Here is a 25,419-nt window from a genome sequence, read left to right on the forward strand (position 1 = left end):
CCTCTAGGCAGGGAGGATAGAGATAGGAAACATTTCAAAACTTATATTTCTCTGGGTTATGGAAGTGATAGCTCCTTTCTTTCGCACTTTTCTTTTTATATATTTTCAATAATATTTTAATGATTATGCATTGCTATTACAAGTGGAAAGAAAGAAATCAGAACTATCTCATGTTTTAGTGTATTTCCATTAATATCTAATTTTCTCTAAAAAGTTCCTTAGATTTTTCTAGCAGTTGAAACCTTAGATTTTTCTAACAGCTGAAGAGTGATCATTTCTAGCTAAGGAACTGCTCGATAGGCCACAGAAAGCAGCTGATGGATGAAGCCAGTAAGCCTTAGCAGTCACAGATTATATGAACTTGGCTCCTGCATCAACCTTGATCATGAGCCATCATTTCCTCTCTTGAATATTAAGCAGAGGGCATTAAGTGAGTTGTTGAGCTATGTAGTAGGCCGAATGGTGTCTCCCTGCCCATACAAAGATATGTTCACATCCTAACCTCTGGAACCCATGAAGATGAGCTTATTTGGGAACAGGGCCTTTGCAGATGAAATTAAAGATCTCAAGGTCAGATCATTATGTATCACCTGGGCACACTCAGATCCATTAACAAGTATCCTTCTAAGAGACAAAAGAGCAGGCACAAATGAAGAAGGGAAGCTATGAGAGGAGGAAGACAGTGTTTGGAGCTAACAGCCACAAGCCAAGGAATGCCTGGAGGCCACAGATACTTGAAGAGGCAAAGAAAGATTTCCCTGACAGCTTTCAGCAGGAGCACAGCCTTGCCTGCAGAACTATGAGAGAATAAAGTTTTTGTTGTTTTAAGGTAAACTGTTGTGGACTGCAGAGAAATGAACCTGTGAAATAGCTTCTCCCCTCCAATTCATGCCAAGAAAGCCCCCTCTACCCTCTCCTATTTAAAGCACTATCTCCTTAGAGTGCCTACTTTCCAAGTCCGGCTCCAGATCTGCACATTTTTAATCCATATTTCCCTTCTGTCTTGATTATTGGAACTACTGTGCTCACCCTGTGGGTCATGGATGATTAGGGAGAGAATACTAGTGCAGCCTCATGCCCGGGCTCTTTCTGAGCACTATGCCATCTCCAGTACATGGATTAAAATTTTGCCAGTATTTGTAGATAAGGTTAATGAAATTAAGACATTTATTTCACATAGTTATCAAGTTGGGATGGATACGTATTTTCTCAACTAAAAGATGTTCAACATGCAAATATTATCATAGGAAAAAAGGGATACTCATATCTTTGGGGCAAATTAAAGAGGTCTTTACATTGAAAATCAACACAAACATCTTTCACCAAGTGTAGAATGAATGGTTCTCTCTTCTGTACTAACATAGCACCTACTTCATGCTGGTATTCAGATGTACCATTAATTATAGCATTCAAAGTTGTTTGGGTAAATAAATGAAACTCAAAACTGTGTGATTTCTCTTGACAGAGTACTGTATATGTATTAGACTTCAGGGAATACAAAATGAATGTGTGTAGGATATAATGGATTGAACATTTTAAAACACTTTTAAAAAATTGATCAGTAAAAGAGACAGTATTACCTCTGTATATTGATTGGTTCACTTTTTAGCTCTGGGGATCTTGAGCTACTTAATCTCCATCAACTTTGGTTTCCTTAGCTGTATAATGAGCTCTTCTTATTGGATCATGGAGAGGGCTACATGAGAGACGAACATGAAAGGCCCAGGAGAGGGCCCAGCATACAGAGGTGTGACATACGGATCTTCCTGACCCAGTGTCCCTGGATCATCTGCACTTAGGGCTGTAACTTTAAAACTATCAGAGAAATGGGGAGAAATATTAACTCCCCTGATTAAGGTGCCAGAGTTACCATTTTTCCCATTCAGTGTCCTTCAACAGGTGACTTAGGAAAGGTGGCTGGCTATTGGATTCCTCTCTGATCTTAAGAATGGCCAGAATCATATAAAAGTTCTTGTTAGCTCCTGTGTCATTAAGAAGAGATATCTGATTTTCTCTTAAAAGATCCTTAGTTTTTCTAGCAGGTGAAAGTGATCATTTTCTTGTTTGACAAAAAGTATAAATATTCAAATTTTTTACACAAGCATCTTGGTTTTGGAGACAAAATAATTAACTAGATATAAAACCAGGGAAAGACAGAGTAGAGAAAGGACTTCTCCGTTTGAGTCTATCAAACCCCGGGGCAGGTTATATGCTATAGCTTTCTTTTCAGCAAAACAAACCTGATCTGTTTATTTAGTTTATTTAAGTAATTAGTTGTAAAATTAGGTTGGGATTTTTTTAAACCCCCTGGTAGTTATTCTTTATGGGTCTAGGCCCTGAACAAAAATATTTCTCTAAGTTTTTTATTTGAGAATTGCTTTCTTCAGGTGAGCTCTGGCAAACACTATAGAAATGTATAAATCTGGAATGCTAGAAGTATAGAAAGGGAAGGAAATGACCTCAGTCTGGCAGGAGGTACAATGTTACTTTCTTTAAATAAAAGGCATCCTCTGTCCTGACTGACCCGATGCAGCCCAATTGAGCATGTCATTGTATTCTGTCACTTAACCCTGCCAGCCAGAGGAGGGAGCTGACATGGTACCTGAGGTTACAAAGAGCCTAAGTGTCCCCACTCTGGTTTTTACATTCCTCCCAGGGCTTGAGGGGAGAACTGCTTTGTTGTTTTTCTCAAGTCTTGTCACAAACGGTCTTTGACAGAGACCCCCAGAAGGTCTGGTTGGCGCCAGAAGTGTCACACACCCATGGTGGTGGGAGGATGGAGGCAGCTCTCCAAAGGGACCCAGGACTGGTCTCTGGATCTAGCAGAAAGGAGCCATTTGTCAGGGGACAAGCAAAGGCCCATAGCTCAAATGGAAAGGGAAGTTCTGACAAGGAAGAAGCACAAGGCTTCAGAAAATACAATGAGTCATAAAAGCCTCTTGCAAACTCAGGCCATAGGCTCTGAAGGTTTCCATGACATTCTAGCTAGTCAGGTGGTGGTTTTTGTAATGGGAGAACATTTCCCTAAGTCTTTTCCTTCAAAATTCCAAAAGGATCTTTTGTCTAGTGGGTACAATGCAAAGGACTGTGACCCCATGTTAGTATCATACCCGATGGAGGCCTTGTGTCTTTCCTATCAATGATTGTGGAGAGGGCATGACAATTGCATTTAGGTATATTACAACTAACATAATTTATTGTGCTGTTTCGATTAAGAATGGAGTGTTAAGTATGAACTTTAAACATATCCCATAATTATTAGAGCCCAAGTTCAGCATGATTCTTTTTTCCTGCACTTTTATTGATATATTATACTTGTACATAATATCACATGATTCTTTTTTAACATTGCAAGAGACTCTGCTATTTCCTGAACTCCTTGTTTTAATCCTAAAAGATCATTAAGAGAAACCCAACTTATATTTGTCTCTGATAAAATGTTTCAAGGAGCAGCTATGTCACCATCAGCCTCCATAGCTCCTAGGCTCATACTACCTTGGTGTCATTGTCACATGGCAAAAACGACTGGAAGACACATTCATCCAGGCCCAAGTATTCTTCAGAGAAACACAGACAATTTTTCTCTTTACCAGGAAATGCTTCTCATTTGTATGAGTCTCTTCATACAATTGGCGATTTCAAGAGAGGAAAACAATCTCCCGGCTACTTGGGAGGCTGAGGCAGGAGGACCACAAGCTCAAAGCCAGCCTCAGCAACTTAGTGAGACCCTGTGTCAAACAAAAAGGGCTGAGAATGTAATTCAGTGGTAGAGCACAACACATGTAAGGCCCTGAGTTCAATTCCCAGTACCAGAAAAAAAGAAAAAAGTATATACAAGGAAGGAGTGGTAATTAGAAAAGCCTCTAATGAGAGTCTGTACATTTGACAAAAGGAAATAATATTTGACAGTGAAGATGATTAATGGAGCCATGGAACAGAGGCTATGGAAATTCACTTCTTCTCTTTTCTCTTGAGAGTTAGTAATGAGGCCAGTAATTTCCTCCAGTTCCTAAAATAGTGAAATTTTACTGTGTCAATCATTGACTTCTCTCCTAGGAAAAGCAAAAATAGAACCCAGTTATTCAAATTCTTGTTACAAATACACTATTAATTCTATATGGGAATTCAAAAGTGGATAGTGCATATCTTTTGGTACAATAGCCGAGTCGTGAAAGCAGAATCAGTATGTGCATAAATCAACTTTCGCTCATTCCAAAAATCTTATGTAATATTCAACCTAGTGCAATTTAATACAAAGGGAAGGATGCAGAGATTATATTCCTGCATCCATAGGAATGAATTATGGGATACAGTGGCTGGAATGTGCATTAAGACATGGGTAGAATTTTGAGTTAGAGATGATGATGAGGGAAGTTATAGAAATGAGGAACACAATGGTCTTTAAACAAAGATTCAAGGTGTAAAAGGATGAGGATTGTTTGATCCAGGGTATAAAATAGGTGTGGAGTGGAGTAGAGTGTGAGAATGTATTGTGGAAGACCTTGAGTGTATCGGAAGCAATAGGAAAGTACCAAAAGTCTGAAAATTGGAGAGTGATATTTTTTGATCATTTGGCATCTGTGGTTTGGTTTGAGGGAGGAAAGGCAATAGTCAGAGATCTAATGTGAGGACTTCTGAAACAATTCTAGTAAGAAGAGATGAAGATTTAAATTATGATGGTAATAATGGAAATAAAAAGAAAGGGATTGGGTCTAGGTGGTTTTAGAATAAAACTATGTAATTGTCTGCTCTGATCTACATCTTTCTTCATCTCTCTTCCTCTAAAAGCAACTCTATAGATAGGAAAACTAAGGGAGTCATTGATGGCATTATGCACAAGGAATATGGAAAGAGAAGTGGATGAAGATGGTCTCAACAGAAAAACATTAATTACTGGTTTCCAACTGGAGCAACTGTGCGAAAACCAAGTCAGGTAGCAGGAATCTCTTCATGTTGGCTCACTGTTCCTCCAGAGGTGCCTGTCTACTGCTATTATGCAGGACATAAAGCTAGTATCCTGTATAAATTAAAAGAACATCCAAGTATGTTTTTATAAGTTCCCCAAAATATGGTTTTTGGAAACTATAAGGAGAAACTATGTACAAAGCACTAAACATACAGGGTTACTTACCTCTTTCTCCTTTTTGTTGTTGCAGGAAAAATGATTCAAGTCATTATTTCTCACCATTGTGCTCTTACCACTAAGGGTATTTGGAATAATTTTAGATAAAATGGAGATCACGTGTTTGTTTTATTGTATTCATACATATTTTCTTTTTTTAAAAACAAACTACCCTGACTTCATGTTTATAGTAATGAATGTTTTCTTTGTAGACCAATCTGTGTAAGTGAAAAGTTGAATCAATTTAAAGAAAATACATATAGCAGTAGGAGAACATGACAAAAATCATTAAGTGGTTTACAAACGACTAAAGTGTAGACCAGCACCAATTTGGAATAAGGTAACTGACTTTATTATCCACAAAAATTTTATTTGGCTTTACTGTACCAACCTGTGTGTTTTAATCAGCTTTCCATTACTGTGACCAAATGACCTGACAAGAACAATTTGAGGAGGAAAAGTTTATTTTGGGGCTCATGGTTTCAGAGCTCTTGGTCCACAGATGGCCAACTCTATTTTTCAGGGCCCAAGATGAGGCAGAACATCATGATGGAAAAGTGTAACAGAGGAAAGTAGCTCAGGATATCATAACACAGAAGCAAAGAGAGAGCACCACTCTTCAGGGACAAAATATATACCTCAAAGGCACACCCCAAGTGGCCCACCTCCTTTAACCACAGCCTACATACCTGCAGTGACCATTCAATTAATCAATTTTAGGTTGATTACCAAAAAATAAGAAGAATGAGGAGGAGGAAGAGGAGAATCAGGAAGAGAAGGTGAAGGAAAAACAAACAAAGCATACCATTTTACCATTGATTGTCCCCCCTCTTTCTGTCATAGAACATAAAGTGTCTCTCCTGTTCATCACTATAGTCTCAGCACCTAGAACAGTGTGGCTGTGTGAGGAGTACTTATAAATATTTATTGAATGTCATTACTATTAATGAATGAATAAAAGGGGGTAATTCTAAAGGAATTTTGAAAATTGAATATAGAATTTATTGAATGTTTGCTAAGTACTAAGTGGAGAGAGACTCTAGATCCATATCCACCCCCCATCCCTCTGCCACCATACAAAAACAAATTGCCCTAAGTGGGTGGAAACAAAAGCATACGGAATTAGCATTTGCTATTTTTTTGTTGTTTTTTGACTGAAGTTCTTTAGTGGATCATTTTAGACCGTTAACTACAGGAGAAGCCCAAAGAAAACACCAGAGGAACTTAGGAAAGCTTCAGTAAGAAAAAAGTAGGAAAGCACTGGAGGTGGGTCCCTGAGTTGGCAGTCTGTCTTACATGCTGAAGTCCCATGACCAATGCCAACAAAGCCACACAGGCCACATCTCTGCTGAGTGCCTGGTGCCAGCATATCCATGGGCAAGAGGATGGGATGCAAACCTTTACTGCATTCCGTTCCCTTCCTGTCTCCAACTGGGCTCTGTGTGTGTGTGTGTGTGTGTGTGTGTGTGTGTTTATTTCTTTTCCTTGGCTCCGGAGTCAAATCAGTCCACTCCTGGTACTTGGCAACCTAGAACGCTTCCTCCCACTAACGACAAACCTGTCTGCAAAACAGAACAACATCTTTGAGATTGGGTGTTTATCTGGGCAGCATGCAGCTTCTGCAGCCCACAGGGACCCCTTCTTCAAAGGCATTGCTGAAAAGGCTCACCTGATGAAAGCCTGGACTGTGTATGCCTGACTTGATTTACGGGCAACGGCCTGCTCATTAGGCACACTGGCCTGAGGAATCCAGTCTGTTATGGGGACAAATGTTTTTGTAGCTTCGTGGTGCCCACAGGGCTATGTGCAACTTGGGGACTGGAGTACAAAGCAGGCAGTGATAAGGGGTTCTGGAATCCCATGCCTGGCTCTGGGAATGCTAACTGCCCAGGAGATTGATATCTAGGGTGCAGAGGCTAAAAAAATTAGATTAATTTAGCTCAGTGTGCTCACTGAAAGATTGGGTTACAGCCTGTGCTGAGACATTAGTGATCAGACCTCAGAGGTCAGGGGGCAGATCTCAAGCTGGAAGGAGGGGAGTAAGATGGATTGCCTCTCAGTATGCCTGCTCCCTGAGAAAATGATAGCCTCCAGAGGCAGCCCTGCAGTGCGGATAATCCTGTAGAACAACAGCAAGAAAGCCAGTTATGTGTTCCTTGGGATGTGACAATGGAAATTGGGGGCACTATCCCCTAATCCTGGGGAAGTCACCTGGGGCAAACTGCTTTAAAACATTCTCAGCCTTGGTCTCTTCCTCCATGACATTAGACGAAACAATAACAAATATTTCAGGTAATCTGAAAAAGAAATAGAATTCTCTTTGAATTCCAGAACTTTGTTACATTGATTTTTATTTTGTCACCCAAATTCATCTTTTTAGAAAATCTCTTCACCTGAAGGATTACCTACAAAATTTATCATACTCCAGTTGGAAAGTCCAGTAGACCTCCAGTGGAAAGTCCAGTAGACTTCAAATTCCTCATCACATGGGAGAAAGAAAACATTTTTTCCATCGGAAGTCCATTGCTCTGTGTTTATTTTTAAGGCAACAGCTCTTAAGTATCTTCCAGTAAATTTTAATATCTTTTCACTTTTCTTCATAAAGTTCTTGTAAAAGTTATCATTTTTTGAACGCTTTCTATGTGCCAGGCATTATGTTTATGTTTTATATAATGAGGCCAATCATTGATCAAATTTACACAATTCATTCAAAAGTAATTATTAATGATGTTATTTGTTTAATCAAAAATGTCCTGATTTGGATATGAAAAAAAATGTTCAATATCTCTACCAATTAGAGAAATGCAAACCAAAAGTACTTTAAGATTTCATCTTGCTCCAGTCAGAATGGCAATTATCAGAAATACAAGCAACAATAAATGTTGGCGAGGATGGGGTGGAAAATGTACACTGATTCATTGCTGGTGGGACTGTTAATTTGTGTAACCATTATGGAAAGCATTATGGAGATTTCTCAGAAAACTTGGGATGGAACCACCATTCAACCCAGCCATCCCACTCCTTGGCTTATACCCAAAGGACTTAAAATCAGAATTCTACACTGACACAGCCACATCAATATTTATAGCAGCTCAACTCACAATACCTAAACTATGGAATCAATATAAGTACCCTTCAACAGATGAATGGATTAAAAAAATGTGATATATATATATATATATATATATATATATATATATATATATATACATACACACACACACATACATACAATGGAATATTACTCAGCCTTAAAGAAAGATGAAATTATGGCATTTTCCAGTAAATGGATGGAGCTGAACAATATCATACTAAACAAAGTAAGCCAATCCCACAAAACCAAAGGTCAAATGTTTTCTCTGATATGTGGATACTAACTTACAATAAGGGGGTGGGCTAGGGAAGAATAAAGGTACTTTGGATTAAGCAGAAGGGAGTGAAGGGAGGGGAGGGAGTATGTGGGTAGGAAGAGCAGTATAATGAATCAGACATTGTTACTCTGTGTGCACATGTAACTACATGACTGGTGTGAATCTACATCATGTACAACCAGAAAAAGGAGAAGTTATACTTCATTTATGTGTGATGTATCAAAATGCATTCAACTGTCATGTATAACTAATGAGAACAAATTTTTAAAAAATTTTAAAAAAAAGGTCCTGGTTTGGGTAATAATTTTTACGACATGCACAATTAATTCAATGATATGAGCATTTGTATGTTGTTAGATAAGTGCTTACCCAGTGTGATAGAGCAAACTCTGATAAAGTCCTGCCTATGGAATTGAGTGTTAAAAATAGAAGAAGCAAAGCCTAGATAAGTAAAGGCCCACTCCTCATAAGCTTCTTATTTAGATTGTGAAGGCCATTGTGGAAGTGGATTGAAGCTGGCACAAAAAGGTATCATGGGCCTTTAAATTGAGAATTATAAAAGTATATCTCAAGGAAGGCAGGCTGTAGAGATAGTGCCATGCTGCTTCATGGAGTAAAGGCTCATGTAGAAACTGAAGACCAGGTTCTCAGCCCCCACTCTGTCATGGACTAGTCCCAAGACCCAAGGGAAATTATTTGTTCCAGAACATTCCTCATTTATAAAACATAGGCATTGAATTAGGTAATGAGCAAGAAATTTCAATGAAAATTATAAAGCCCTAAACCTATGAAGAAAATTCTACATCTCAGAAAAGTTGTGACATCTCCAAAGCCATGAACCTACTAAGTAGTGAAGGGAAGAGTCAGTCCTTGTCTCCAAGTCACCAAATCAGTGCACATTCTGCCACACGCTCCACATTGCAAGGACTGGGAAAAATCAGGCCCTTAATGGAATCCAAAGTAAAATCAAGGAATAGCCACAGACCACTATTTAAACATAGCCACAGATCAAACATTTTCAGAGGGCAAAATTAACATTCTTGGATCAAGTTCAGAGACAAGCAAACAGAGTGCGACCAGAACTGCTTCAATGTAGAGATTTATGAGACGATGGTCTATGGGTAACGGGAGGTGCATTACCTCTCACAGAACTGGACTCTCCTTTAAGTGGCCCTACATTCAGCCAGCACAGACAGATAAGCAGGAAAACTTCTGCAAAAGGACCACTAGTGATAGCAGAAAGAAGCCATTGTTCACTTCAAATGCTGCTTGGTGAAGTGGTGAGGCTGAAATCAGACCCCGAAACAGGGTGGGGAATCACACAAAGGAGGAGGGAGGCTGGAGTAAGAGACAGCCCGGTGCTGGGACTGTGGCAACTATGAAGGAGAAACTATACTCAGCTGCTGTGATGCGTAGCCACGTCAGAACGCACGGCCAGTGTGGTCGGATCTCACCATGTTTCAAGAAAAGACAGAAATTAGGATTTTTATGAATCCACTCACTTTTGTAAATGCCTATCATCGAGTGAAATACTGTTCGGGGCCTAAGAAACATGAGTTATTGGGCAACATTTTGTAACTTTTGTTCATGAAGGTGGAGAAAAGGTAGGCGCCGAGAGCAAGGATTGAGAGATCCAGGGTGGGAAAGGAGGAAGAATGGACAATTACAGGAAAAATAGTAGAGCCAAAGCCTAAGGGGGTTTCCCTCATGTCCAACCTTAGTCACCTTTGCAATTAGGAAGTCAGGCCTGTGAATAAGGCCAGTCAGAAAAGCCAAGAGGTGGAAGTGAGTAGAGCAATAGAAAGAAAAACATTGCTAACTCTCAAAATGGTGCATGTGTCTGTGGAGATAAGCCTCACACAAGTGCAAGAGGAGATGGCAGTTGCCCCAAGACCAGCTGCAGAATCACTGAACAGAGGTAAATGTTGCTATTATGGCTTTGAGTAATGCCCCCAAAGAAACATAACTAAAGTCTGATGCTGCCATTTGTGTGACCATATAAATATTGCTTGCAACCAATACTATAGTTGCATTTTCCTTTTGTTCATTTCCCCCCAACTCTATGTTGATTGTTGTTTTTTTATTGGTCTCTTACTCACTTATCCCCAAACCTCCAAGAGAACTAAGAACTCTTTCTCTGTGACAGTTACTCTGCAGGCCTGCTGAGCAGCTGTGATTCTTGCTCCCTTCACCATCCAGCTGGGAATGTTCTTTGCTTACCTTGGGCCTCCCGGATCACTTATCTGTCTTTTCTGCTTTAACTCTACATATTGGTAGAGTAGATCCCCTCTCCCTTCCTTAGGAAAGGTGTGGATTTCTCTCATTAGAAATTCATTCATTTTTTTCTTATATTCAATTAACAGTGTGGCTTGGTATGCAAATGGTTTTTGCTCAAGATTATAAAGACTTTACTTCACTGTTTTTTAGTTTCCAGAGCTGCTTGGCTAATTCTGTGCCATTCTGATCCTGACCCTTTGTACATAATAGGCTTTTTCTCTGAATAAATATATATATTATCTTTATGACAATGTTCCGAAATTTCTGATTCACAGAAGCTAGTCCAGATCATCAAGTTTAGTTCAATTTTGAAGACTGGCAAAAACAGTCAATTTTGTCACTTGTTACAGTACAAATTTCAGTACAAAAAAAAGGAGAAGGGACTAACAAAACAAAGACTTCCATGTTAGCCTCAGTTCCTTCTGTGCCTCTAGTCTATAATGGAAACTAATCCAGAACATTGTTAGAGTCTGTAAACAAGTCAAGATTGTGCCTGGCATTTTGCGAGAGGGAGTGGTTTATGAAGTAATGCCAGCGAGCCATTAAGTGTGGAGATTCCTTATTGGTTGACTGCTGTATCTAGTTTATGTTAATTAAGATAAGCTGTGTGGAATGTATATATACCCCTCCTGTCCTACAATAAACGGCTCCTACTCCTGCTGTATCAATGTACACAAGTTGCTCGTCACCCCGGTTATTTTGCCCAGCCAGCGGGGCTGCGGCAGAACATGGTCATCCCTACAAACTGTACAGAATGAGGGACATGCAAGGCTTGGGACTCCTATAGGACTGCTGCCTTCTGTAAGATTTAAGCTGGGTGGCATTGGGCACAAGAGATCCTTGCGTGTGCTCTCATGAGGGATCCCAGGACTCACTGAATGTTCAGAACAATAAATGAGAAAAAAGACCAGTAGGATTGATAACACAGTAAGAAATAGGGTAGTGATGGATGTAACTGTTGCACAGAATAGATCTCTGTGTATGGTAATAAAGGCTCCACAGATCCCCTGTATACACGTGTAATATCTTTATGAGAGATGATATATAATATATGACAGTAGTATATAAAACAGATGTGATAAATTATATTAAATTATTATATTAGTATATAATAATATATAAATGTATTGTATACTTTATAATTTAGATAGATGGATGGATAGATAGATAGGTAGATAAGTTTATAATCCCAAATGTAAATATATAATTGTCCAGCTCATTATTTATTCCTGGACCTTGCTCGTCCACTAGAGAGCACCATTTTTTTGGCCCATATACTCCACTTCACATCTTTTCACCCTGGAGCCATGTTCACTGGGTCCAGACAGGAGAGGGAAAGGATAAATTTATTCATTGGGTCTATTCATAGACTGCATGGGGATCACAATTATTTTCAGACCCTTTGTTTTGACTTGTGTATTTTGATTTGGTCTGGGGAGTGTGGAGGTACATTTCCATCAGGAAACTTGAACCCATAACCTTAGCCTACAACTCCATGATACAAATGCAACTAATCACTATCTAATTCAGCACTTCTGTAAATTTTAAAAATATACATTGGATCAGATTTTATTCAAATAGATATCACATGAATAAAGATAGCCGATCTTTTTATTTGAATTTTTTCTTTTTATTTTATTGAGAAAACAAATCTTGGAGAAAAGATCTAAAAAGATCTATACTTTGATATAATTAGTATTAGGTAGTATAGCAAACACTTTTAATGCGTTAAATTTGCATATATATTTTATATATAAAATATGCCTAAAAGTACAAATAAGTCTTTAATCTGTGTTTTAATGAAAAATATAAGCTATAAATATAGTAGGAAAGAAAAACCGTTAAGTGCTAGACAAATGTTTTCTTCTTAAACTACCTGATACAATTTCTGTCTAGTGGTTCATAAATACATACTATGGAGTCATATTTTTACTTAAGCTGTCTATTAATTAAATATACTCTGATTTTTTTATATAAAAATTTGTTTAGTCAGAAGCTCTAACTCTACATAAATAAGGAAGAGTAAGAAAATTTTAAATTGCTTGTAACAGGGAGAGTAAATGAAATCTTTAAAAAATGCTGCACATTTAGAAGTGACCAGAAGCTCTTTCTGAATAACTCCATTGATTTCTAGTGTTTACACTGGCTTTTCAATGTTGGCTTCCATTCTTTCAAAATGATGAAGACAAGTAGGTCGAGAAATATTATATTCAGAAGGTAATTTTATTAATTAGAGTATTTGCCTATCTAGATTAAGTCAAGTGTTCTTTTGCTCTAAAAGTATTTTCAAAATTGCAGAATAAATAAAAACTTAAAAAATATTTTTTTGTTGTTTTTCATAAAGTTTAACAGAACATGGATCTCAAACTGGGAAGTGTGTGCTGAGTGGCTAAGGGACCAATGTGACGCTTAAATTTAGGGGGTATCAAGTAACTGGAGATAATTTTCCAAACTCTTGGTAAGGTTTATATTTTTCAGAAAATACACACTTGGTGACATTCACAGAAGATAAATGTACAAATCAATACTACCTGAATACAAATGCTAGAGCAATTTTGTTTCTGGTGCGTGTTATGACTCATGGTGGCTTGATTCAAATGCTGTGTGAACACCAGGACTGCTTTCTCTGTTTTGAACTTCAGCCTGCGTCTTGTCTCTATAAAGATACTCAAAGGAGTCTACTGTGTTTCTCTTTAGTTGTGGAAAACAAATAAACAAAAATAAAAGAAGATAACTTTGTAAGCATTCAGGTGATTTTTTTTTCAAATTATTTCTAACTGGCTTTCCAGAGGAAATCATATTTTTTAGTTGCTACTTCACAAAAAGAATATTTCTATGGAAGGTAAGAAACACCTTCCAATTCCAGTAGCTAGAAATAAAAACAAAGCCAAATCAAAAAAAAAAAAAAAAAAAAGCCTTTTTAGGGGAGAGGGGGAAGTGTCTGTTTCTTTCAACTATTCCACTGAGCAAGTCCTGCTCCAAGCCATAAGAGAATGAATTCACCACCAGGACAACCTCTCCATTAAGCCTTGTCAATCTTCGGAGGATTCCAAGAAAATATACAACATATATACTTGTAGCTTTGGAATACTTTCCTTGTTCAGAATTCAACTATTCAGAGTCCACATTAAGGAGAATCTTTATGCTAAGGTAGATATGACTTCTGTAAGACCGTATTTTCCAAATTAAAACATATGTAAAATAAATAATTGGCTCAAAATAGTACACCTAAATTCCATTTGCTTATAGTATTCAGAAATGCATCTCATAAATAAAGCAAAGTCAAATGTGTTGTATAGCATTGTATAATCACTGTCTTGTAAAAACCTGAGATTTAACTTAAAGGAACACTTTTAAAGTGTATTGATAAATGCTCCTCTTTCTGTCTGTCTCTGTTGAGAGCCACAGCCAAAGCCGCCCCAGCAAACTTCCAGCTGATTGGCTGCTCTGTGGTGACGCTCATTGGGCTGTTTCCCCGCCCTTTCAGACCACGGAGCTGCTCATTGGGGGACTCTTTTGGCTCCGCCCATGCGACCCAGCCAATCGGCCTCAAGGGCGGGAAGACTGCTGGTTGTGGTGCTCGCTGGAGGGTGGCAGTTGGGCTCTGAGGGAATTCCTGGAGAGCTCTAGTGGTGCGGCGTTCTAAAAATAAAGTTCATTCCTGCTTGACAAGTGGCTCGTGAATTGTGCCCAGCCAGACTGCAGCATGTCTCCTTTGTTTTCTTGCCATGAAATGTAAGTTGCCTTTCTAAGGTATGGATACATCTGCTGCTGCACTATCCACTTGCTCTCAGTGTCACTTCACAGGCACTATTTCATTGGGGGACAGAAACAAGTGTAATGATCATGTGACTATTTAGTTCTTTTTGTGTGTGTGTGTGAGGGGAATATCAACATCTTATCAAATATGATTTGGTTAATAATACCTCATCTCCCTTTGATGATTAGATATTTTTATCATCCTTAATTTTCATATCTATTAATTAGGTCTATATGTGTTTATATGTGTATATTAGATATGAAACATGATGTTTTGATACACATGTACAAATGAATTGATTATTACAATCAAGCAGATTAACATGTCCATCATCTATATAGTTGTCTTCTTTTTTATAGCAAGAGTATCTAAAATCTACTCTTGGCAAATTTCTACTCTGTGTTATCATAAACTGTATTCCTCACACTGTACATCATATCTCTAGTCTTATTCATCTTCTAACTATAAATTTGTGCCCTTTGACCACTTCTCCTACCCTGCTCTCAGCTCCCACCTACTGTTCTACTGTTTTATATTTATTTAAATGTGTATGTATACATATATATGTGAGTGGGGATGACAACCTAAATACCATCTTGACCTAAAATGCTTTGTCACATAGGTAATATATAGGACATACACAATTGTTGTTGCTGACCTGATCTATCAATAAAGGGGCTGCCAATGTTGTTATCTAGACATGAGACTATCAAGAAACCTCTGGCTTCATAAATTCATGTTTCACATCACAGGATGCCTATTTTTTATTTGACCAATACAGTGAAATGATGTTATTAAAAATGTCCAAGATGCATCTCCAAGTAGGAGGTAAGTTTCCTCAGACAGATACACTCTTCTGTCTCTCTTGCCTGAAGCCTGCACCCCATAATGAGGTGAACTTTGTCATGATGGTTCTTGAAGAGGACTATGAATGGCAGTTGGAGAAGATCTTATTTCCATACTGATAAAATGTTAGGGATGGAACCGCTTAGCTAGGTAGGCATCATGCCTTCATTACCACCCTCTATCTTCCCTGCATATCCCTATAAATAAATGGCTAAGGGGCATGGTGACCAAGGGAATGTTGATTACATTAATAAATAGTTTAGCTTAAGCCAAATCTTTCATCCCTATCTATCAGGAGGTTCTGTGAAATATTAGGAAACAGCCTAGTGTGTGCACTTGGAGAAGTATCAGTTTAAGGTTGTGTTCAAATGGGAGTTCTATATCCCGGGAATCAAAATCAGAGTTCCCGAACCCCAAAGCATCCCTGAGCCAGAACTTGGTGCTTGAAGGTTAGGAAGTGGTTCAGGAGGTAGCAAACCCAGAAGCACTCAGGTGCATAGGCAACAGGATGAACTGACAGCAAAGGAGGGTGCTGGTCAAATGGAAGGAGCTGCCCTCTTGTCTCCCTTGACCATCTTCACTCCCACCTTCATGAGAGGAGAGTTGTTGAGGCTCTTGAAAAGGATTGTGAAATGATAATGAGAGATTTTTGTTTGTTTTTAATTTTAGTAAGTATTGCATAAGATGTGATCTCATGATAAGATTTAAAACATGCATAATTTGTCCTAATGGACAGTGATAACTAAGAGGCCTGGAGAAACTGTGATCTGAGTAAATGTGCAGTGTGCAGTTACAGCTGCAGCATGTTATATATGACATCCTTGAAAAGGGGTAGAGCAGAGTCAGAAGGAGCAGACACCTGTACACTATGACAGTAACTCCAAACAACTTACTTTACATTATTAAAAAAAAACATAAATAAAAACCAATAGTGCTGTCCTGGAATACCTAGTTGACAATTTGCTTTCTGGTTTTCCCACCAAGTATTTTTGCTTATAACAAATACGGTTCTTAAGCTGTTTTTCCTGTCCTGCCATGTTCTGAGCTGATTCCTTAGTAACTAACTGAAGTGGGTTTGCTCCAGCCATAGCAGCCACTTCAGGCAAAAATTACACAGACAATAAGCTTAGTTCATCCTCTTATTCTGATACCACTTCCAGGCATCTGAGAGCTGTCCTTGGCCCACAGGAATCTCCCTGATCACCATACAATACTCTAAATAGCATCTTTTCATTAAAAAAAAAAATTAAGACACTATCTTTGCATTTGTGCTTCCATGACTCCCTTCTTCAATCAAATTTCATTTGTCCAGTTTTCACTTCATTTGGGGTCTTTGTCAAAGACAGATAATGGAGAATACTGAAGCTCTGTGCAGAAATCAAATATACGACTTTGGACTCATTGGCACAACTTTCTAACCTACTAAGCAAAAAGGCTATATTTAAGTCCAATACAAACACCTTGTCCTTACATGCCCCAGCCCCCATTGCAAGAAGAGAAGATTGTGCTGGTATGTTTGAAGGCTGAAAGTAAAGGAAGGAAACCTTAAGCCAAGTAAATTGAACATAAATATTATTTTTCTCTGAGGCTACACCAGTGTGAAAAATCTCCTTTCAAGAAACAAACTTTGCTGTTAGCTCTCAATGTGCCAAAAAGTCAGCAATCATGTTAGCTCTTATTCCACCCCTTCCTAAAACGAATTAAGTGGATGCTTTTTCTCAGATTGTAAACTCAGCATTATTTAGAATATCTTCTAAACTTCCAGCATTCTAGGGTTCAAAAATATTTGTTTCCAGCGCAAAAATATATAGAGTAGGTGAATTTTAAAAATCATTTTGGTAATCTTTTTTTCTTAAATAAAAGTATTAGAAACCTTAATTGGTAATTAAAATACTTTATAGTGTTTTCTGAAAAATATACCTAATGACCTAAATGACATTATGAATGGTGATTATGGCCTTTGGATCCAGAATCACACAATGTCAAAATCCTATATTCAACTAGAATGTCTTTCCTGGATGAGCTGAGAAAATGTACAGAAGAAATCATCTGAACCCAAAGGCATAAGTCACCAAAGTTCAATGTGGTTTTAAACTTTTTTTTTAAGTATCTGGGAAGAGAAAATCAGCACAGTAGGCTGGCAACTGCAGACTTTGCATGCAGGGGGTCATTTCTCTGTTTAGTATTAGGCTTCTTTCCTCACTACCATTTATTTTGCTTCCCAGTGAAGGCTGCGTTGTAGCTTTCCAGTGTATTATTCACTCTGAGTAGCAAATGAGGGAAATAACACTGGCTATCTTCTGTACAGTGGCACTTTACTGATTCCTTATACAGTCTGGAATGAGTTTTGCGGGGAGATCAATCTCGAACACAAGCCTGGTGGGCTTACTTGACTTAACTCCACCTGGAGCCTTCACTATGACATTCTCTGCCTCTGTGCTGGTTAGCATCTTGGGAAGCAGAAATAGAAAACATTCTTTAGGGACATTTGTGGCTCCAAGTCACTGAAAACCTGTGAGTCTCCCTTTTCAGATGTGCCAATAATTTTTTCCAGACATTCCATTTATTCCAGATTTTCCCCTCCTTACACTTGATCTACAAGGTCAAGAATTAATTGCCTTTGGAAGTTCTTTACTCTCTCATTACTTGGGAAAATGATTGTTTACAACAATGTTTCTGTTAAATAATAACCCACTTCCTGATTATGAAAGTTACCCTATCCTGTTGAATGTACAAAAGGAAAAAAATTCTACAACCCAGAGATAATTACAGATGTCTGGTGGTGGTGGTGGTGGTTGGTGGTGGTGGTGTGTGTGTGTGTGTGTATGTATGTGTATTTGAAAACATACAAAAATAGCATTTTGTATCCTATATATTATACTAAATTATGAGTATCTACTGATATCACTAAAAACAGAATGTATAAATGATTATTAGTGGTCACATAATATCTCATTGTATGCTTATCCTATTAGGTTGACCCAAATGAAATTGCCAACACTTAATCTTTTTAACCAATAATTAATGGCAATTTGATATGATTCAACCTAGTGAGATGTATTTAAAACTTATTCCTCAGTTATTGAACATCATTTCTATCTTTTTTGGACCAATGAATTGGCCAATGAACATTTCTGAATATATTTGTATTTTTTCCCATATTTAAAAATTTCCTCAAAATATTTTCCAGAAAAAGAATTTGAAAGCTGTGGAAATATGGAGGCTATTAGAACCTATTTTGAAGTTCCTTGCAAAGAGGTTGTGGCAATTTACATTTTTGAGGATTTGTTTGGAGATTCTAGCAGGGGAGCACAGCTGACTGAAGAATGGTCTCCTCTGTTCTCTATTAGGAAGGGACACACATGGGGCTGTGAGGGAGAAAGGAGACACCCGCCTAGCCACCAGATCAGCTGAATCAACTCTGATGATCAGTGGAATGACAGATATCACAGCCAGATCACTCCTCACATCCACAATTTACATTTTGGATGACTGTGCCCTTTCCTACTAATTTTATACTAGCTTCACAAAACTTAAGAATCATAATTTTAGGCTGGAGTTGTGGCTCAGTGGTAGAGTGCTCACCTAGCACTTGAGAGACCCTGGGTTCGATCCTGAGAACCACATAAAAAAAATAAATAAAGAAGTGGAATAAAGGTATTGTGTCCAACCACAACTAAAAATTTAAAAAAGGAATCATAATTTTATCTTTGATAATAAGTAAACACTATATGCCATATTTAAAAATTACTATGTCTCTAATTATCATATTTCATGTTTACTTCAAATGTATTTCAAGATGATAAAAATGTGAAGTGCAAATACAGAAAATTAGTTAGAGCCCAAAATCTAAAATGAGGTTAATTTAATATCATGCTATTAAATTATTCTCTATTTCCCTCAGCTTCATGATGTCAGACTGTCTGTAATAAAGCATAGAAAACTAGAGATGGTAACAATTTAATTGCTGCTATCTTCTATTTATATGTGAAGGATATCAAATTTATCATTGTAAGTAATTAATTTGCATATAAAATATGTGTATGGTTTCACCATATTTCTTCACCAGAATTAGTTTCAATTGTTTTTGTTTTGTTTTGTTGTAAAGCTTCACTTGAATGAAGTATGAATGTTTTTCTAATCCTCCAAAGTCTTTATAACAGTTAAATAAATGTCAAGTGCAGCTCAATTATGAAATGTCAACAATTTAGAGGGTGGAGCACAAAACATTTATGTTTGCACTCTGGAAATGTCACTGTCTTTTCTCTCTCTATTGGGCTTTGTTGCTGCATCTACTATGCCTAGAAAAATCACAATATTTTATGGAAATCAGAGCAGTCCCTAAAGGTGCAGACCCTAGCTCACAATATTTCTGTAACCTGTTTGTCTCTGTTGGGTTTTTGATCATTTCTGACCTGAATAGTTTTATTGTAATACAGATTTTACTTACTCAGCTACTAGTTACAATATGATGGATCTTCCAGAATATCATAAATGTCTCATAATCAAGATTATTAAAACTGGGGTGATCTTGGAACTCCAAGATATATAGCTGCATAATTATATTATGTATGTACCAATGTACCAGCATGACAGAATCCTTGACTGTATGCTACACCCAGAATTTCAATTAATATTATTATCTGCCCAGGTCAATACATAGATTTTCTGTCCCGCCCCCCAAGACACTTCTATTCTAGAATCCCTGTTTCCACTGCAGCAGAGGGAAAACTAAATAGACCTGGAATTAGAGTCTGAGAGGGAGAAAGATGTAGAGTGTTAGGGTGGGTGCAGTGGCTACTCCCCAAATACCTTTTGGTCAGCTCTGTCTTTACCACATGCATGAAGGAATTCTGACCACTGCCAACTAGGCTCAATTTGCAGCAGCATGAGTTAATCCCACCACAGTCTGGTTTCTACCCTCTTATGCAACCAAATATAAAAAAACCCTTAAGTTTTTAAGATATCTTTATTAATTCTGTTGTAAAAACATTTCTTTCTAAGATTTGAAGATACCTGAGGATCTTTAGGTGAGAGCCATATGCCCAGCAATCTATATCATTAGTGATTAAGCAGAGAGAAAGCTAAAACCACAAATGTGTGATGCAGAGAAGATTGCTGATGTCATCGATAGAGTTCAGTTTTATGGCTGTCATGGTCAACCTGTTATGGTGTTCTGTGCTCAGTCCTTTAGCAAGTGTTGACACCCTTCTCCATCAAATTGCTGCTCTGCTCTATGAAAATAAATTCTGCCCGCAGAAATTTTTTAAATTCCAAATTTGATTCTTACAGTACCCCCAAAATTCATTGTAATTATTCATCTGTTATCAATATGGATCAAATTGGGAAAGATCTGAAGAGAAATTTCAAAAGAAAACATAATGTGCAATGATGAAATCAGCTTGCAGGAATTAAGAGAAGAAATTGCATATGATATTGTCTTATAAGAGTTCACTTGTAAAACTCAGGGTTGGGGGTCAGTCCTTCATTGTTATGTAATGAATTGCCTCTGATATGGAAATCCAGAACTGGCTTCTTGTGGCACCATCTGTCCATCCCAGATATATTGAAAGAAATTGCATCCCTAAAATAAGTCATGATCTGTTGCGACTTATTTCAAAAGCTTTCTGAAAAACAAAAAAAAGAGCATAACTCTGATTATATATGTTTTTATCAATACATATTTTTTCATAAAAATTATTTATTGTAATTATAATTTATATAATCAACAGAAGAATCTTTGCATTAAAAGACAGCCAAATTTAAGTTCCCTTTAGGCATCTTTTAAGTGTATCTTTATTCAGAAATTTCCCTTACTCAATGTTTATTTTATTACTCAAACGTTAAAAGATGTTCCTTTGGGAGACTTCTGAGAAAATGATAAATAATAAATATCCTAATACAATCCAATTATCAACAAATAATCTATTTATACAGCATAAAATAATACTGGATGTTACTGTTTCTTAAATAACTGTTTTCTGAAATAAAATCCTTAGTTTCTGTGTAGATTTCATATATTGTATAATATATGCCAAGGGGGAAAAATAAAGGAAAAAGATGATGAAAGTAAAAGAAAAGTTAGGAGAATTAGTTGAATAAAGATCAAGAAGGAACCAGTCTTATCCTTTGAGAAATTTTAAATAATATTGAAATAGCAGATACACAAAAATAAAAAGTGAAATTTGAAAAATAGTGAATCTCACTCCTAAAAGATGTTATCCTACCATTGAGAAAATATAAAAACTATGTATTGCTATTTTTGTATGAATAACCTGTTGAGAAGAGTGTTGAGGGAAATAAAAAAATTATTTATATTGAAGAAATATAAGCAGAACACAAAATCAAGGAATAGCACTAAATCATAAATAAAAACTAGCATATTGGGAAGATAAGTAAGACTGATATATCCTCTAGTCAGACTCCTTGAGAAGAATGAGTTATTAAAGGAGGAGAAATATCAGTTGTTAAAAGAGGAGGAATCACTATGGATCCTACAGATATTACAAGATTTAGAGAATATTAGGAAGTGCTAATTAGTTAAAAATTCACTAACAATAAAAGAGGAAGATACAGAGCCCCAGGCTTAGAAATTAATCCTGAAAGTTTGAAATGATAGGGAGAAGCTTTTCAGAACTGAATTTAAATAATGGCCTTTTGCCTTTTTCTGGTTTTTGTTTTGTTTTGTTTTGTTTTGTTTTTGTTTTTGTTTTTTAAGAGGCCATGCATCTACTAAGGCAAAAAGAACTGGATAAAAAAGTAATAAAACACAATTTTGAAATACAGAAACACAAAGGTAAATGTTTAGAAGTCCTTAATGCTAAATCATAAGCCAGAGAGGAGAAAGCTAAGAAGTAAGACAATTCACAGGGCAAAATTTAGAAATGATCCAATCCGTTGCCTTTGTAAGTGGGTTGGAAGTCCAGAATAAAATTCTGTTTGAGAAACATTTAAAGTTGAGTAACGCTTCCACTTAAGATGTAGGAAAAGCCCGATAATCTAGAAAATTCTCAACTGTTTTTCCGCTCATCACAGAGCTATGTGCAAGACAACTAGGTTATCCAAAATCCAAATGGCGAATGTTCCTTGTGAGAGGAAATGAAAATAGAACTCTCTCTTATGGCACAGTATAAGAAAAAGAAATGGAGGCCCTGCAAGTAAGAAGAGAGGAATTGAATTTTAATAAAAACTTAAGGACAAATGTAAGCTACCATGATAGTTTAAAATTCACGAGAGACCCAAACACAAGGAATGTCTGCCCTCACCACCTTTTCTATTAGTTGCTCATAAGAAATACTGGGAGAGGGCAGGAAACCTAAGAGACAGCCTTGGGAGCAAAAAGCCACTTTAGAGCTCCTTTTTCATAAAAAGTGAAAACCATAATCCACTAAAGCCCTAAGAGAAATAAATCCTTAAGGATCTTGGGCTCAGATTTTAGCATTCTCAGCATTTGAGCTAATAATTAGAAAGGAAAATCATTAAGAATACAGAAGACTTGTACAAATGTATTGGCATAAAGTACTTCCTAATATTCTCTAAACTTTTTAAATATCTGTAGGATCCATAGTGATTCTTCTGCTTTTAATAACTGATATCCCTCCTCTTTTAATAACTCATTATTCTCTAGGAGTCTGACTAGAGGCTATATCAGTTTTACTTATCTTCCCAATATACTAGTTTTTTTGTTTAATTTTATCTATTATTTGGTCTTCTGTTTTATTAATTTCTATTCTCTACTTTTTCTTTGTTTCTGCTTACTGCCAACCAATTAGACCTAACTGACAGTTGCAAAACATCCAATAATGCAGAATGCTTTCTTTTCAGTAGTGCTTGGGTCATTCATTAAAATAGACCATAAGGTCTAATTTTAAAAATTGAATTCAAACATGATAAGCTATATGATCAGATTTAAATGATCATCAACTAATTTTAAAGGATTCAAACCATGTAAAATATTTTTCAAAATGCAATGGAATGAAGCAAACAAGCAAAAAGAAAAAAAATCTTAAATAAAAACCCTGGAAAATCCCTAACATTTGGAAATTGAGCAACATGCTTCTAAATAATCCTTGGGTTGAAGAAGAAAGCACATGGAAAATTAGTATATATTTTCTAATGAAAATATAAAAGACAGATGAAAAGTAAAAAAAAAAAAAAACAGCTGAAGCAGTATACAAAGGAATGACCTAATATTCAATATTTATATTAGAAAAAAATTATCAAATTAATGACATAAGATTCCAGCTGAATAACCAGAAAAAAGAAAAATGAATTATGCTCAAAGTAAGCAGAAGTAAGAGATAGTAAGAAAAAGAACAAACAATTAATCAATCAGAAAACAGAACAATAGATAAAAATTAATGAAACCAAAACTGGGTATATTGGAAAGATAAATAAATCTGATGTACTCTCTAATCAGACTGATCAAGTGAGAAGGAACCAATGACTAATAGCAATTATCAAAAGAGGAGGAATTACTGTAGATCCTAAAGACATTAAGATGAAACTTTTCACATTAAATATATACTGAATATTATATATCAATTATGATAAATTTAAACAAACATAAACCACCCCAAAACAGACTCCAGTGCCTGATAACTTACTAGTGAGTTTTCCAAAATATTTAAGGGGAAAAAAACTAATTCTACACATAGTTTTCCAGAAAACAGACAATAAAGGAACACTTTTCAACTCATCTTTGGGGACACTATTACTTGAAACCAAAATTGAAGACATTATAAGAAAAGAAAATATAGACCAACACTACTAAAAAACATAGATAGAAGTCCTTAACAACATATTAGCAATCAATATATAAAACAGATAAATATCATGAACAAGTAGAATTTATTTCAGGAATGCAAGGTCACTTCTACTTTCAAAAATTGATCATTTTAATTCTTCATAACAATGGCCTGAAAAAAATAATATGTTGACCTTCTTAAATGCAAAAAGAACAAAATTCAACACCCATACATTATTTTAAAAAACAATCTTTCAACAAACTAGAATTGGGATGGTTTCTGAATCCAATGAGGGACACCTATAAAAATCTGTAGCTAATATCATACATAATGGTGAAACACTAAATTCTTTCTCCTAAGATCAGGAAAAAGAGAAGAATATGGTTTTTTATTGCATGTATTTAACATCACTATATGCAATAGTCAAAGTAAGAAAACAAATTAAAAATAAAAAAGTATATAAATTGCATGGAAAAAAATGTCCTTGTTCATATACATGATTTCCCACACAAAAATATCACCCCAAATCTACAAAAGGCATTTAACCTTGAATTTAAACAATTTATGGACTACAAAGTCAATACATAAAATCAGTTGTATTGCTGTTTCTGGGGAAAAACTTTTTTTTCATATCATCTAACTTACGTTTAAAAAATCACCCTGATTAAATCTGAACAGTGGCAGACTATGGGGTACTCAGAACATCTTTTAAGGAACTTCAATGTTCTGGTAGGTGGAATGGTGTGTTGGCCTGGAGAGACAGTGGAGATGCAGAATGGATTGACTCCAGAAGTGTTTAGGAAGTAAAAATCAAGGGCTGGGGATGTGGCTCAAGCGGTAGCGTGCTCGCCTGGCATGCGTGCGGCCAGGGTTCGATCCTCAGCACCACATACAAACAAAGATGTTGTGTCCGCCGAAAACTAAAAAATAAATATTAAAAAAAAAAAAATTCTCTCTCTCTCCCTCCCTCTCTCACTCTGTCTTAAAAAAAAATCAATAGGACTTGGTGATGGATTAGATATCATCCAAGAAAAGAGATGTTCAAAGGATCATCACTTTTCGTGGTTTGTGTGACTGGATGGAAGATGACACAATTCACTGAGAATTCTAGAAAAGAATTAGGCTTGAAACAAAGATCATATACTTGGTTTTAGATAAAAATCACCCCAGATGCCTTTGAGACTTGAAGAGAATAAAACAGATATGCCACTCAGAGGACCTGGTTTAAAGTAAAATATATAACACATAAAGTAAAATAGATACTTAATACTGGATTGTGGTTCAAATCACCTGGTA

Source organism: Marmota marmota, unplaced genomic scaffold, assembly GCF_001458135.2.
Source record: "Marmota marmota marmota unplaced genomic scaffold, marMar, whole genome shotgun sequence".
Taxonomy (NCBI): domain Eukaryota; kingdom Metazoa; phylum Chordata; class Mammalia; order Rodentia; family Sciuridae; genus Marmota; species Marmota marmota.